The sequence below is a fragment of the Leptidea sinapis genome, chromosome 13 (assembly GCF_905404315.1).
Source record: "Leptidea sinapis chromosome 13, ilLepSina1.1, whole genome shotgun sequence".
Classification (NCBI taxonomy): Eukaryota; Metazoa; Arthropoda; class Insecta; order Lepidoptera; family Pieridae; genus Leptidea; species Leptidea sinapis.
This window is the reverse complement of record NC_066277.1, coordinates 3240965-3255898: the sequence shown is the minus strand read 5'-3', so window position 1 is coordinate 3255898 and position 14934 is coordinate 3240965. Positions and strand designations below refer to the sequence as shown.

Here is a 14934-nt window from a genome sequence, read left to right as displayed (position 1 = left end):
TTACATTTTCATCGTTTTACAAATCATTTCAATTACAATATAATATGTAAAGTGATGAAACAAACATACTCAAACGTCAAATGGTCAATGCCTTACACGAGTAAGTCGGAAAAGTAAATGGAAATTATTAATACAAAACAAAAGTCATTGAGTACTTTTATTTATTTATTTATTAAGGACAATCAACGGGTTACAATTAATCATTATTAATGAGGTACTTACATATTATTAATTGTTAAATTGTAGACCCACTTAGTGATTGCCACAGCTTGCAAAAGAGATACTAGTAAGAAGCAGAAGAAACGAAAAATAAGATGGGCAAGATATTATAAGATCCAACAAGCTGTAACAGTCAACTAGCTGGTTCTAGTACAATGAACAAATAACACACAATTGGAGCTAACATGAAAATAAAATAAAAAGAAAACCTAATAATAAAATTTTCTAAATCTAGTAAAATATAATATGTATCTAGTACTGAGTACAGTAGCTGCATCATTCACATACACCGTAAAGGCACTTTGCGAGCATTTTATAAGTGATAGCTGACCCGGCAAACGTTGTTTTGCCATATAAAGTATAATTCACGCGATAGTTTTATAAGTAATAAAATATTGCCTATATTATAGCCTGTACATCATTTTGTTCTATTGTCAATAGTTTTTGCAGCGCACGCAAAAATAGGTTTTCGATTTTACACCTTGTGTTACAAAATAGCAATTTTATTAAGGATCCCTAATTTTGAAAATAAAAAACATAGCCTATATTCTTCCTCGATAAATGGACTACCCAACACTGAAAGAATCATTCAAATCGGACCAGTAGTACCAGAGATTAGCGCGTTCGAACAAACAAACAAACACTGCAGCTTTATAATATTAGTATAGATTATATAAATAATACCTCTTTAAGTATATGTGTGTGTATATTCTGTGATATTCAAGCAGTGTTGTGTTATATTTATTAATTAATACATGCATTTTTGATGTTATAATTCTTTAGGTGCGTTATGAAAAAATTATGACTGATGGTAAAATTAAAATTTGATAATAATGCTTAGTTAGTGATGTGACGCCCATCATTAAACGCAAGTAAATTATGTTTACATGATTCAGTAGATCGTGACTTTAATAGGGTCAGTCAAGATATACACAACATAGTTTTTTTAAATTTGCGGAAACCGAAGAACGTGAAATTTAACAGGGTTAGGTTTAAATGGAGAAGAAGTGAAAACAAAAAGTGTTTAAGGAACTTTTCACGAATGCGAGTTATTGGAACTTTTACTTATTCCAGAATTATCAAAAACAACTGACAGATTCAGAAATTTTTCACGTTAATGACTAAAAATGCCGTATTTGTCGACATCGCTTCGCTCTAGTGCCTCGCCATATCGGAATAATATCCCGAATATCTCGAGCGATTGCCAATTCCATGGTCACCCGGAAGGCAAGCCTTACCAAATTGTCTTCAAAGAATCTGGGCGTCATAAGGAGAGCACGGCAATACTTTAAACCATCCCAAATTCTAACGCCCTGAAATGGTAGAACTATATTGGTAACTTCCGTAACTTATTTTGGTAAATACCAGTGGGTGGCTCCTTTGCACAGGATGCCGGCTAGATTATGTGTAAGCATTACTGTGTTTCGATCTCAACGGAACCGTAGCTAGTGAACTTACTGGGCAAATGAGACTTAACATCTTATGTCTCAAGGTGACGAGCGCAATTGTAGTGCCGCTGAGAATTTTTGGGGTTTTTCAAGAATACTGAGCGACATTGCATTGTAATGGCCAGGGCGTATCAATTACCACCAGCTGAACGTCCTGCTCGTCTCGTCCCTATGTTCATAAAAACTCCGAGCGAGCTTGTCGTACAAATCTAGAGGAAAAAGTGGTCAAAGATTTTGAAATCACGAGAATAGCACCGCTGAACTTCTTTCACAAGGCCGCTCAGACTTGTCCTGAGCACACTCAGATAAAGACGTTATAAATATATTAAGTGGGCACTTTAAAAGTATTGATAATAATCATATAAGTGACATATCTGATGATAAAACATATTTGTATATTAGTTGCAATCGTGTGCACAAAACACGATAGTTACTAGTGAAGATATACAGTAGGTAAATATGTGAATTGAAAAATAATCAAGCCTCGATCATATTATATTTTGCACAGCGGCCATTTTGGAAAAAAAATGATCCCAAATTCGTTCTCTGCACCCTCGAAAACCTCGGATTCGATACCAATATTGTTGAAATCATAAATTGCGCGGCGGCCATCTTGGATTTAAAAAAAAATGCGCGTGACCGAAAATTGTGACGATTTGCTATAAAATATCTCTCATACGTCGATAAAGAAGTTTCACTTCAAAAACATACCGACGTATTGAGAACTTCCTCCTTTTTTGAAGTCGGTTAAAAAGAGTTGCCGTTAATGTTCTCACGAGCTCAACTTTTTCCAAACATATGGTAAATTCAGTAATTTAAAAGAAATATTTATAGTGACTATTCAAAGAGCATAGTTTAAGCCTAATTGAATTAAGATTATTTAACTTTCACTTTGAATACATATAACATCATGTGGCGTCGTACATTATAGCCTCCTTTCAATATCTACCAATAAACACAAAAATCTATCCCAGCGGAGGAACTCGGGGTATATAGTACTTTCATAGCTGGCAACATATTTTTTTAATGGCGTCTGTTTTGTTTACAAAATATTTTGCTGTTTTGACGAATGTATTAGCTTAAATTAAACGTTGTGAAATAGTATTTAGGTATGAAATGTAATTTTCTTATCCTAATTTTTATGATAAGACGCTTTGTGACACCCTTTTACTGCACAGTTAGTAATTTTTCAATTAAATTTCATGCACTGATTGTCCTAGAAGTTGACAGAATGACACTGACGCAGCGGGAAACGTATATGGTCATAAACGACCACATTGAAACTGCTTCAATTCGCTTGGGCCTACTCACGTTCCAAGCGTTAAATTGTTCTAAGTATACAACTATAATCTGACAACTTTCTGGGCGACCGTCCCACGGGCTGACAGACGCACTTTGGCGGGAACAGGGTAGTTAAGATGTCAGAGGGTAGGGGCTAGTGTTGCGGGGAAGGGCAACGCGTAAAACTGCAGTACTCCGCTACACGCTGACTTCTTAGTACCCCGTCCCGCCACCGTGCGTCTGTCAACCCGTGGGACCTCCCGCGTCGTCTGCGGTACTCTTGATAATGGATGTCATGTACATGATTTTGCCACATACCTAGTGATTTTTACCAAATAAGTAGTTTTTACCCTAAATATCATGTCATCATGTTGTAGAATGTTTTTTCGACAACCCTTGCATATTTTTAACAACTATACCTACGTCGGGTCATAGTTGTAGGTATATGTACTAATACAAATGTTCTGCGGCTAAATACCTAAATGCCGCCAACTATAGCTTCGGTCTGTGGACTCAGAAAGTTGATAAGCACTTGTGAGGGCTATGCAGCTGAACACGGGCTGGTGTATAATGTTAAAAAGAGCAAGTGCATGGTCTTTCAGGGAGGGCCTAGAAAAGTAACAAAGATGCCACCTATAAGGCTAAATGGAACACCGTTAGAAATGGTTGATCTATTTAAATATCTTGGCCATTTAGTAACACCTTCCCTGAGGGATGACGCAGATGTTGAGCGTGTTTTTTACAAATAGACATTTTGCATATGATTGGTTTATTCGGACGTATAACGTTTCCCGCGTTTATTTGCAAGTACTGGACATTCGGAATACTTCAGAATTATCGTTGAATTGACAGTGTTGTCAGCGATATACCCCCTTATTCATAATGGTCCGCTAACTTTAAACAGCCGCTGAGGAGTGTTTTTTCTCATTCTGACTTAGGTCAATAGAAGAAGACAGAGTGCGAATTAGTAATGCTTTAAGTTAGCAGACTATTATGAATAAGGGGGTAGGTCAACATTTTGTATAAGTATACTTGGTTTATTGTCATAATGCATAATATTATGTCGCCGGTATATTGTCAAGGCCGTGATATTACAATTTCATTAGTGATATTATAAACCGGTAGATTGTCAATCGACTTCATTTCTTACAATTTTGTGGCCTGGTTTTAGTGACGTTGTAATGTCACGGGTACACTATAGTGATATTGTAAGCGAATGATATTTTGACTATCTTACTGGTCGTTAGTTTACGAGGTCGCTTCTGATTACGGTGTGCCAGTGGTTAGTGACCCTGCCTACTGAGCTGGAGGTCCCGGGTTGAAATCCCGGTAGGTGCAAACATTAATTGTACGATGACAATGAAATGTTTGTTTCCGAGTCATGGATGTTTATTATAAGTATTTACGTATGTTTAAGTATTTTATTAAATATATCGTTGTCTCATACATTTTAATATCACTGCAAAACTGTTTTTCAATGTTCAATTTATTATTACAATTAGCGATAAAAAGATGTAAATAATTGGTACTATGTAATAAATATTGTACATTTAGTTAATTTAAGTTATTTGCAGTGAGTGTAAAAGAAAATGAAATAAAGTATTATGAAAATTATGAAATACCCCAATGGTATGTAGTACTTATTGGCTATGCATAGTTATATAATATAATATTCCAATGATATAACTTTATAAGTATCAATTTTATTTGTTAGGCCTTTAGAGTTTATAAAACATATGATATTAAGTACTGTATAAATAGTTCAACTTGATAAGAATTGCGAAAAGAATATATTATTATTATCAATGACTTCACTATGTGCCTTAGTGATCTTGACAATAATTAGCAACGTTATGACTAATGATGACTTGACACGTCGAAGGTCACCTTGACAACTTGAGAATTTATAGTCAGTTCTGTGTAAGTTCATACGGAGACAATATATGAATTGACTAGGTGTTTTTAATTCAGTTATTATACCTTCCGAAGTCGCCAGTGCTCCAGGGCACTAGGGATGTGGGCTATATTATGGGTCCCACAACATGGGTACCTGTAATGTGTAAACATTACTGTGTTTCGGTCTGAAGGGCGCCGTAGCTAATGAAATGACTGGGCAAATGAGACTTAGCATCTTATGTTTCAAGGTGACGAGCGCAGTTGTAGTGCCGATCAGAATTTTTGGATTTTTCATGAATCCTGAGCGAACTGCATTGTAATGGGTAGGGCATATCAATTACTATCCTGTCCTGCTCGTCACGTCCCGTATTTTCATAAAAAAAGATACTCCAAAACCGAGTGTACCGTACAGCACACTATTCCCTCACCAAATTCTGACCCTTATTTTGTTTATAAGATGGTTTATTTTGCATGGTCTTATAGCTTCTTTCAATAGCTTTCAGATACATTCACTCAAATCATCCTTATTATAAGCAATCTATTGCTACACGTCAAATATCACGCGTTGACAGAATGCTGCGCGAGCGCCAAAATCGCGCCGATCTGAGGCATACCGCGCGATCAGGAGCCCTATTACGAAAGTCGAAATACGAAGTTTCGGTTGACGAATCGTACATTTTCCTATTACGAAAGTGTTTCGGATCCGAAGATGGATACGAAGTTCGTGATTAGACATTTATGTCTTTCGTTTACCTTATTCCCAAATTCACTTGACATTTACGTTTTCGTTGTTTGACATTGTTGTGATCGTAACAACAACGTCACTTTTTACGATAGACTTATAGGTTTCGTTTTAGATAAAATATATCCATTTTATTATAAAATGGCACGTTTATTAATATACGAAGAGGTCTTTTTAAACGAAGAAAACCTTGAAAGAGCGACGTCGTCTTCGGCAATATTTATTTAAATCCCGGAACGGAAAGGATAATTATTACATCACTTTCGTACAATTTTTTAAAACCCATTCTAGGCAAAGCCTGGTTAATCTATACATATAAATAAAATTGGTGTGTCTGTTTGTAATATTGAAATTACCGTTTTTTACTACATGTATATGAATATATATACGGTACATACACTAAAACAACATTTATTACAATTTTTGTCTGTCTGTCGGTTCCGGCTAATCTCTGAAATGGCTGGACTGATTTTGACGGGACTTTTATTGGCAGATAGCTGATGTAATAACGAGTAACTTAGGCTATGATATTTTAGAAAAATAATGTAATGATGCAATGTCCAAGAAACGGTCTAATTCTAAAAATAATTTATATGGCATAACAACGTTTGCCGGGTCGGCTAGTCATATATATATAATATATATGTCACACTACACACTGAAACAAACAGGTTTCCGTGCACTGATTGTCCCCTTATAAGATATTCCTTCTTATTTAGATCTTTAATATTTAAGTATCTTACCACTTTTCCAATGAAAAATTTAATGTTATATTTAAATCTATACTAGCATAATTAGTAGACATAAAAAGGCATTTATTTTCTCTTCAAGGAATTTGAGGCTACACAGATTCTCAGCCAGCCTTAAATATTGTTTTTATTTTGAAGTCATAACTTCTTATGGTACACCACTTCGTAACGTAACGCGTTACGGCGTCAGTCTATCTGCCTATCCTTTCTCTCACGCATACGGCAGCGGTAGGCAGGCTCCTCCTCTATCAATACACGGTTCAATAATCATACTAATGATGTACGTACACAAAATTCTATTGTATTGTAATCAATAAAAGATTTTACTGCTAATTAACCATTCCTAACATTATAATATTAATATACAATCTTCTTCTTCGTCGGATTACTCTTGACAGAGCAGTCGTGGTCACGTCAAACGACGAACGATTCTACGCCAGTTATCCCTGGCTGTTGCTTATGGCACATGTGTTGAGGGGAGTATTGGTTAGGGCTTTGATCTGGTCTGTCCAGCGCATAGGGGAGCGTCCTCTTGACCTACTGCCGTTGACCCTTCCCTGAACAACAAGTCCCTCTAAGGCATGCTCTCCACGTCGCGTGATATGTCCGAAGTATCTGAGGATACGGGCTCTGACTAGAGATGAAAGCCTTTCTTTCACCTTGAGCTCTTCAAGTATCGAGACGTTTGTGCGGCGTTGTGTCCAAGATACTCGTAGCATTCGTCTTCAACACCAAATTTCTTTTTGCGTCAATCCTTTGTCTCTCTCGTTCTTTGACTGTCCATGTTTCGGCACTATATAGTAGTATGGGAAACACTAGAGATCTTACTAACTGAACTTTAGTAGCTTTGGTGATATTCCTGTCCCGCCATATCCTCGTCAACTTAATATACAATAAATTTAAGTAATAACCTGAGCTTTACTCAAATTAAACAATTTCAATATTAATTATTCCAACTTACATTTTCAGATTCAGAATACTTAAACTACCATGATACACATATTAAGCGGCAAATCGTAGTGTATACTCACGGACTAGTAAAAAAAGAAGGACTCTGGCCCGTGATATTAGCAAGTGAAGCACCTTTATGTTAGTGTGTGTGCGGTTACGGGATATACCAGTTACACAATTTTTCTCCCTTAAATAATCATATATCCACATATACTTTTTTTTATTGAGACGCAAACTGATCTGTCACAGACGATGACAATTCTCATAATGGCCGCCTATCGGCCTGTAGTAGTGTAATTGTGTGCGTGGGGCTATATATTTACACGTTAACCGGCTTGTTTTGGTGCTACACTGTTATGTAAGGTGACATGGAGTCCTTATATTTTTACTAGTCCGTGTGTATACTATACATAATTTTAGTCGTGATATTTAAAGATACAATAATTACCTATTTACAAAGTTACAATAAATACTAATTAGGTAGTAACATTAATAACAAAATAGGTTAGTAACGTATAAAATAAATGAGTCTACATAAAGTAATGAACGAAATACCTACAATATTTTATTATTTGTTATAATGACGGGTTTTTCTTTTTTAAAGTCCCGTTCAGATTAGTTTAAGTTCATCACTGCTGTCGGGCGTCCCGAGACCCTTTTTTTGTGAAGTATCTCGAAATATAAAAGCGCTTGTGAACTGCTTTTGCACCCCCTCTTGCACCAATACACGCTGCCTAGAGTCCTTCACCATCTCTGAGTAAATCCACGTTGGCCAACCTAATGGTACAGAATGCGCAATTTCTTGGAAAAAAATATTGCTCGTAAGTACATCCTTATCTATACTAACATTATAAAGCTGCAGTGTTTGTTTGTTTGTTTGTTTGTACGCGCTAATCTCTGGTACTACTGGTCCGATTTGAATGATTCTTTCTGTGTTGGGTAGTCCATTTATCGAGGAAGGCGTTTCAAAATTAGGGATCCCTGATAAAATTGCTATTTTGTAACACAAGGTGTAAAATCGAAAACCTATATTTGCGTGCGCTGCAAAAACTATTGACAATAGAACAAAATGATGTACAGGCTATAATATAGGCAATATTTTATTACTTATAAAACTATCGCGTGAATTATACTTTATATGGCAAAACAACGTTTGCCGGGTCAGCTAGTTTCTTATATTGTTATTTTATGACAGTAAAACTATAACATGCGGCTGAAACCGCGGTACGCAGCTTGTATATTTACCGCCAGTTAAATAAATAACAAGATGGCGTACTTATCCGGTAATTGCAGATGCTCAGTAAAAATTTGCCCATTATTCGGTTTGATTTTGTTATTGTGTGTTAGTAGAATTATGTATCACCACCGGACATAACGTTAAAATTTGAAATACCACCCCATCACGTTGACGTATCGAATTCCACATCCGCGCGTTTTGCAAGAAATTGTCTTGCACAGCCACCGATAGGACTTAGGGACCTTCCTGGAAAGAGCAAAGGTACTCCCTCCTTAAAGGCCGGCAACGCATCTCTTGACACCTGTTGTTGTGGATGGCCTTGGGCGGTTGCCTCAGCATTCCCTATCCCGTGCCTGTTTGCCCCCTCTTATATAAAAAGAACTGCTTCGTCGGGGCAAATGTAATTACTGACATACGGGACACAGTGCATCTGTGTGCCGTTATATATTTTTTGTCCCTGGTAACGCTAGTTTTACCGCACAGTGACTTACTCGCTGTTCCAACGTTTTGAAAAAACTAAGTTATGATAGTTGGAAATATCGAAGGCAACAAACAGATAGCGCGGTCGTTCTCCTACAAGATGGACTGACCAAATTAAAGACTCGCCATCCAAATTCGCTACGATTGTTAGAGTCGCGCTGGACAGTGTTTCTGTCCATGGTGGAGGCGAATCATCCGCTCCAGATGCAACCCTAATACTGACCATGTACCTCAGACATGAGGGACCGACCCCAGAGAGAGACTTTTACACGTGAGGTTATTTTTGTTGCATCGCCTTACATATTAATTTATTCAAACAACAAATCTTCTATATTTACAATACTATGACTACATAAAATTAAAACTATCATTACGTGGAAGCGTACCAAGAATATTGGCACCATTTCTGCGTTGGATAGCTAGGCTGATCCGTTGACCGAGATAGCTGCCAGTGCTGGAGTTTCCAGTAGCCTGATTGAGGCGCGAAGATAGTATTTTGAACATTCTCCGCACCTCTGGGCCCCACGGGCCAAGTGTCTCGACACCAAACGGAACAAAGATGCTTGCCGCATTGCTTGCATATATATATATTACGAATGATATATATATATATTATATTGTAATTAAAAAGATTTCTAAATTTAACTGAAAATAAGAACATCAAATACTGTACCGTATTACTGTTTTGAGAAGTGCAACCTTAGAGTTTCTTGTTCGTTCTTCTCTAAGGCAATCTGCCTTCCGAATGAGCTGTATGAAAAAATGAAAAATGACATATTTCGAGTGTAATGCAATTTACCTACGAAATAAAATATTTCGATTACCGCGAATTTCTGTGAGGCTGGAAAAAGATGTATCGAACAACATCGAAAGAGAACTAAGAAGCGAAAGAGAAAGAGTGTGTGTTGCGAGGCGAGTGAAAGAGATGGGAGAGCCTTCGCTGGTTTAGGTATGTGAAACAGTTACCAGTGACAATCGTGTGAAGCTGCTGTAGTTGCGGCAATAAAACCCCGCGTAAATAATTCGATGGCTGTCTATGTTTTGCCATAGAACGCCGCGATTTTTTTATGCGAATGTTTTTTTTTATTTTGACTTCACAGAAACAATGTTTAGTTTTCAGATTTTTCGCTATACTTGTAGTATAAGCTATTATTAGCGTAATTATTTGCTAAACTTCATAGGTCAACGGAAAATAGTAAATCTTAGTAAAGTACTTTACTGATTTTCATGCTGTTTTCACCAATGGATAGCATGGTTCTCGAGGAAAGTTTGAGTATATTGTAATTTATTAAGTTTTCGTACACATTAGCAATATTTGTTGGAGGTGTCTAAAAAAAATAAGCCGTCTGTGAGTTTTCAACAAAATAATAATTGTATCGACAAGTACACATCCACTTCTCCGTGTAAATTTACCTTGAATGCTGTTCAAGGTAAATAAATACTTCAATTGTATTATCTACATATTTGTTTCTACCGCGGCGTGAATTGGAAGGCTTGCGACCAATCTCTTTCTATGTATACTACTGTCTACTAGACAAGCTCTGTGGTCTTAAATAATTGCTCACTTGGTTTCGATTCCGATGTCGCATCTCGGTTAAGACATTAGTCCACAGAGTAGGTACCTTTTATATACTAGTAATACAGACATAACTATTAAAATGGGAAAGACAGAGTACTGCCATCTGTTTGCGTGTTTTGATAACATTTTAACGCTATAGCTGTACATACCTATACCTACTTTAAAATTATGTTACTTAACTATGGTTAGTACAATAATAAAACAACCAAAATTATTATAAGACTCCGTGTTATTTAACATACTATAATAAATCACATTATCACAAACAATAACAAAAGAATCACTGTGTGATGATTATATTATTATGTATGAGTGAACGAACGAACTCAACAGATATAGGTGTAAAGCACACAGTATTTGTTCTTCCAGAAAAATCACAAAACACAACACATGTACCTGCAGATGGTGACAGCCATTTGTCATAAATTGACATTTGACAGTGTGCCATGCACGTGACATTTAAATATTTGGCGTTTCAATGACAGCAGCGACATCTCTGTTCAGGTTTGGTACTTATTATAATGCTATCAAATAAAAATGCTATTGTTTGTTATTACTACTGTAATATTTGGTACTTTATAATTTTGTATAGTTATGCGTGTTCTTTATTCTCGTTGCGAATTGCAATACAAGATTGTATACCATGCTTTAGAAATTAGTCCATTGCGAGTAAGCGAGGAGACCAGTGCACTGTTTTGTAAGCCGTGAACGTTGTTTTCAATAAACTAACACCGATATTGTTTAATGTGACCAATAAAACATTGTCAATACATCTGCGTTTGCAAAGCATATTCACATTCACCACTAGGGTCGCCAACTCTTTGTAGGTCAAGAATAGTAGTTCTAAAACGATTATCCACAAATATATAGCAGATAACGAAGAGATGAAAAAATAATAGTAGGTTTCAAAATCAATCAAAAGGACTAGATTGTAAATCTGTCAAGATGAAAAAATAGTAGGTGGTTCCAAAACCAATCAAAGGACAGCGCAAATCGAGACTGTAAATCTGTCAAGATGAAAAAATAGTAGGTGGTTCCAAAACCAATCAAAGGACAGCGCAAATCGAGACTGTAAATCTGTCAAGATGAAAAAATAGTAGGTGGTTCCAAAACCAATCAAAGGACAGCTCAAATCGAGACTGTAAATCTGTCAAGATGAAAAAATAGTAGGTGGTTCCAAAACCAATCAAAGGACAGCTCAAATCGAGACTGTAAATCTGTCAAGATGAAAAAATAGTAGGTGGTTCCAAAACCAATCAAAGGACAGCTCAAATCGAGACTGTAAATCTGTCAAGATGAAAAAATAGTAGGTGGTTCCAAAACCAATCAAAGGACTGCTCAAATCGAGACTGTAAATCTGTCAAGATGAAAAAATAGTAGGTGGTTCCAAAACCAATCAAAGGACAGCTCAAATCGAGACTGTAAATCTGTCAAGATGAAAAAATAGTAGGTGGTTCCAAAACCAATCAAAGGACAGCGCAAATCGAGACTGTAAATCTGTCAAGATGAAAAAATAGTTAGTGGTTCCAAAACCAATCAAAGGACAGCTCAAATCGAGACTGTAAATCTGTCAAGATGAAAAAATAGTAGGTGGTTCCAAAACCAATCAAAGGACAGCTCAAATCGAGACTGTAAATCTGTCAAGATGAAAAAATAGTAGGTGGTTCCAAAACCAATCGAAGGACAGCGCAAATCGAGACTGTAAATCTGTCGAGATGAAAAAATAGTAGGTGGTTCCAAAACCAATCAAAGGACAGCTCAAATCGAGACTGTAAATCTGTCAAGATGAAAAAATAGTAGGTGGTTCCAAAACCAATCAAAGGACAGCGCAAATCGAGACTGTAAATCTGTCAAGATGAAAAAATAGTAGGTGGTTCCAAAACCAATCAAAGGACAGCTCAAATCGAGACTGTAAATCTGTCAAGATGAAAAAATAGTAGGTGGTTCCAAAACCAATCAAAGGACAGCGCAAATCGAGACTGTAAATCTGTCAAGATGAAAAAATAGTAGGTGGTTCCAAAACCAATCAAAGGACAGCTCAAATCGAAACTGTAAATCTGTCAAGATGAAAAAATAGTAGGTGGTTCCAAAACCAATCAAAGGACAGCGCAAATCGAGACTGTAAATCTGTCAAGATGAAAAAATAGTAGGTGGTTCCAAAACCAATCAAAGGACAGCGCAAATCGAGACTGTAAATCTGTCAAGATGAAAAAATAGTAGGTGGTTCCAAAACCAATCAAAGGACAGCTCAAATCGAGACTGTAAATCTGTCAAGATGAAAAAATAGTAGGTGGTTCCAAAACCAATCAAAGGACAGCTCAAATCGAGACTGTAAATCTGTCAAGATGAAAAAATAGTAGGTGGTTCCAAAACCAATCAAAGAACAGCTCAAATCGAGACTGTAAATCTGTCAAGATGAAAAAATAGTAGGTGGTTCCAAAACCAATCAAAGGACTGCTCAAATCGAGACTGTAAATCTGTCAAGATGAAAAAATAGTAGGTGGTTCCAAAACCAATCAAAGGACAGCTCAAATCGAGACTGTAAATCTGTCAAGATGAAAAAATAGTAGGTGGTTCCAAAACCAATCAAAGGACAGCGCAAATCGAGACTGTAAATCTGTCAAGATGAAAAAATAGTTAGTGGTTCCAAAACCAATCAAAGGACAGCTCAAATCGAGACTGTAAATCTGTCAAGATGAAAAAATAGTAGGTGGTTCCAAAACCAATCAAAGGACAGCTCAAATCGAGACTGTAAATCTGTCAAGATGAAAAAATAGTAGGTGGTTCCAAAACCAATCGAAGGACAGCGCAAATCGAGACTGTAAATCTGTCAAGATGAAAAAATAGTAGGTGGTTCCAAAACCAATCAAAGGACAGCTCAAATCGAGACTGTAAATCTGTCAAGATGAAAAAATAGTAGGTGGTTCCAAAACCAATCAAAGGACAGCGCAAATCGAGACTGTAAATCTGTCAAGATGAAAAAATAGTAGGTGGTTCCAAAACCAATCAAAGGACAGCTCAAATCGAGACTGTAAATCTGTCAAGATGAAAAAATAGTAGGTGGTTCCAAAACCAATCAAAGGACAGCTCAAATCGAGACTGTAAATCTGTCAAGATGAAAAAATAGTAGGTGGTTCCAAAACCAATCAAAGGACAGCTCAAATCGAAACTGTAAATCTGTCAAGATGAAAAAATAGTAGGTGGTTCCAAAACCAATCAAAGGACAGCGCAAATCGAGACTGTAAATCTGTCAAGATGAAAAAATAGTAGGTGGTTCCAAAACCAATCAAAGGACAGCTCAAATCGAGACTGTAAATCTGTCAAGATGAAAAAATAGTAGGTGGTTCCAAAACCAATCAAAGGACAGCTCAAATCGAGACTGTAAATCTGTCAAGATGAAAAAATAGTAGGTGGTTCCAAAACCAATCAAAGGACAGCTCAAATCGAGACTGTAAATCTGTCAAGATGAAAAAATAGTAGGTGGTTCCAAAACCAATCAAAGGACAGCGCAAATCGAGACTGTAAATCTGTCAAGATGAAAAAATAGTAGGTGGTTCCAAAACCAATCAAAGGACAGCTCAAATCGAAACTGTAAATCTGTCAAGATGAAAAAATAGTAGGTGGTTCCAAAACCAATCAAAGGACAGCGCAAATCGAGACTGTAAATCTGTCAAGATGAAAAAATAGTAGGTGGTTCCAAAACCAATCAAAGGACAGCTCAAATCGAGACTGTAAATCTGTCAAACTCATTATGAAGTGCACATTTTGAAGCGAACATTATTACTTTGAGTTGGATGCCATTGAAATATAGTAGTTTCAGCTTAGGGTTGGCAACTCTATTCACCACCCTCTCTGCCTCAATTGTACGCAATTCCAGAAAAACGTTCCAAACCACAAACATGTCGAAATTGAGTTAAGAACTCAAAACTGGTCTCGTGATCATACTAACAAATTCATATTGACAAAAAAGGGCTGCCTTTTTTGTCAGTCCGTCCGTACTGTCACTCTTTAATTGACTTTATGACTTAGTAGCCCATCCCACATATTGTATGGATTACACTAATATTTATTAAACTTTAAACACGAATTCCTTAAAATGTGATGATGTTTGTTGCTTGGAACGTTTTTCAGGAACTACGTCCAATTGTACTTACAAACTTCTTATATAGTATATACATAGTATAGTAGTATACATAAAAGAATTTACTTGCGACAGATTAAGGCGACACTAAATGCCAGCGACCTTGAGCGATATGAGTTCACGGCTGCCGGCCCGCCATGTATCTAACAAAGCCAATATTTTCAAAATTCTTGCGTGGAAAGCAGTTTATATGCTTACAATCCTCGTTATT

The 14934-nt window shown here is 36.6% G+C and overlaps 1 long non-coding RNA gene across 8 annotated transcripts; it reads left to right on the top strand.

Moving 5' to 3' along the window:
- The first annotated feature begins 11532 nt into the window (after nucleotides 1-11532).
- Nucleotides 11533-14311, top strand: LOC126967803 (uncharacterized). 8 transcript variants are annotated; one of them, XR_007730079.1, is made up of 5 exons: nucleotides 11533-11612; nucleotides 12313-12592; nucleotides 13433-13642; nucleotides 13783-13922; nucleotides 14203-14311. It is a non-coding gene; the product is annotated as an uncharacterized LOC126967803 (long non-coding RNA). The 8 variants fall into 8 exon arrangements; XR_007730080.1 differs by having other exon boundaries at nucleotides 13783-13992; XR_007730082.1 differs by having other exon boundaries at nucleotides 13433-13712.
- The last annotated feature ends 623 nt before the right edge of the window (nucleotides 14312-14934 follow it).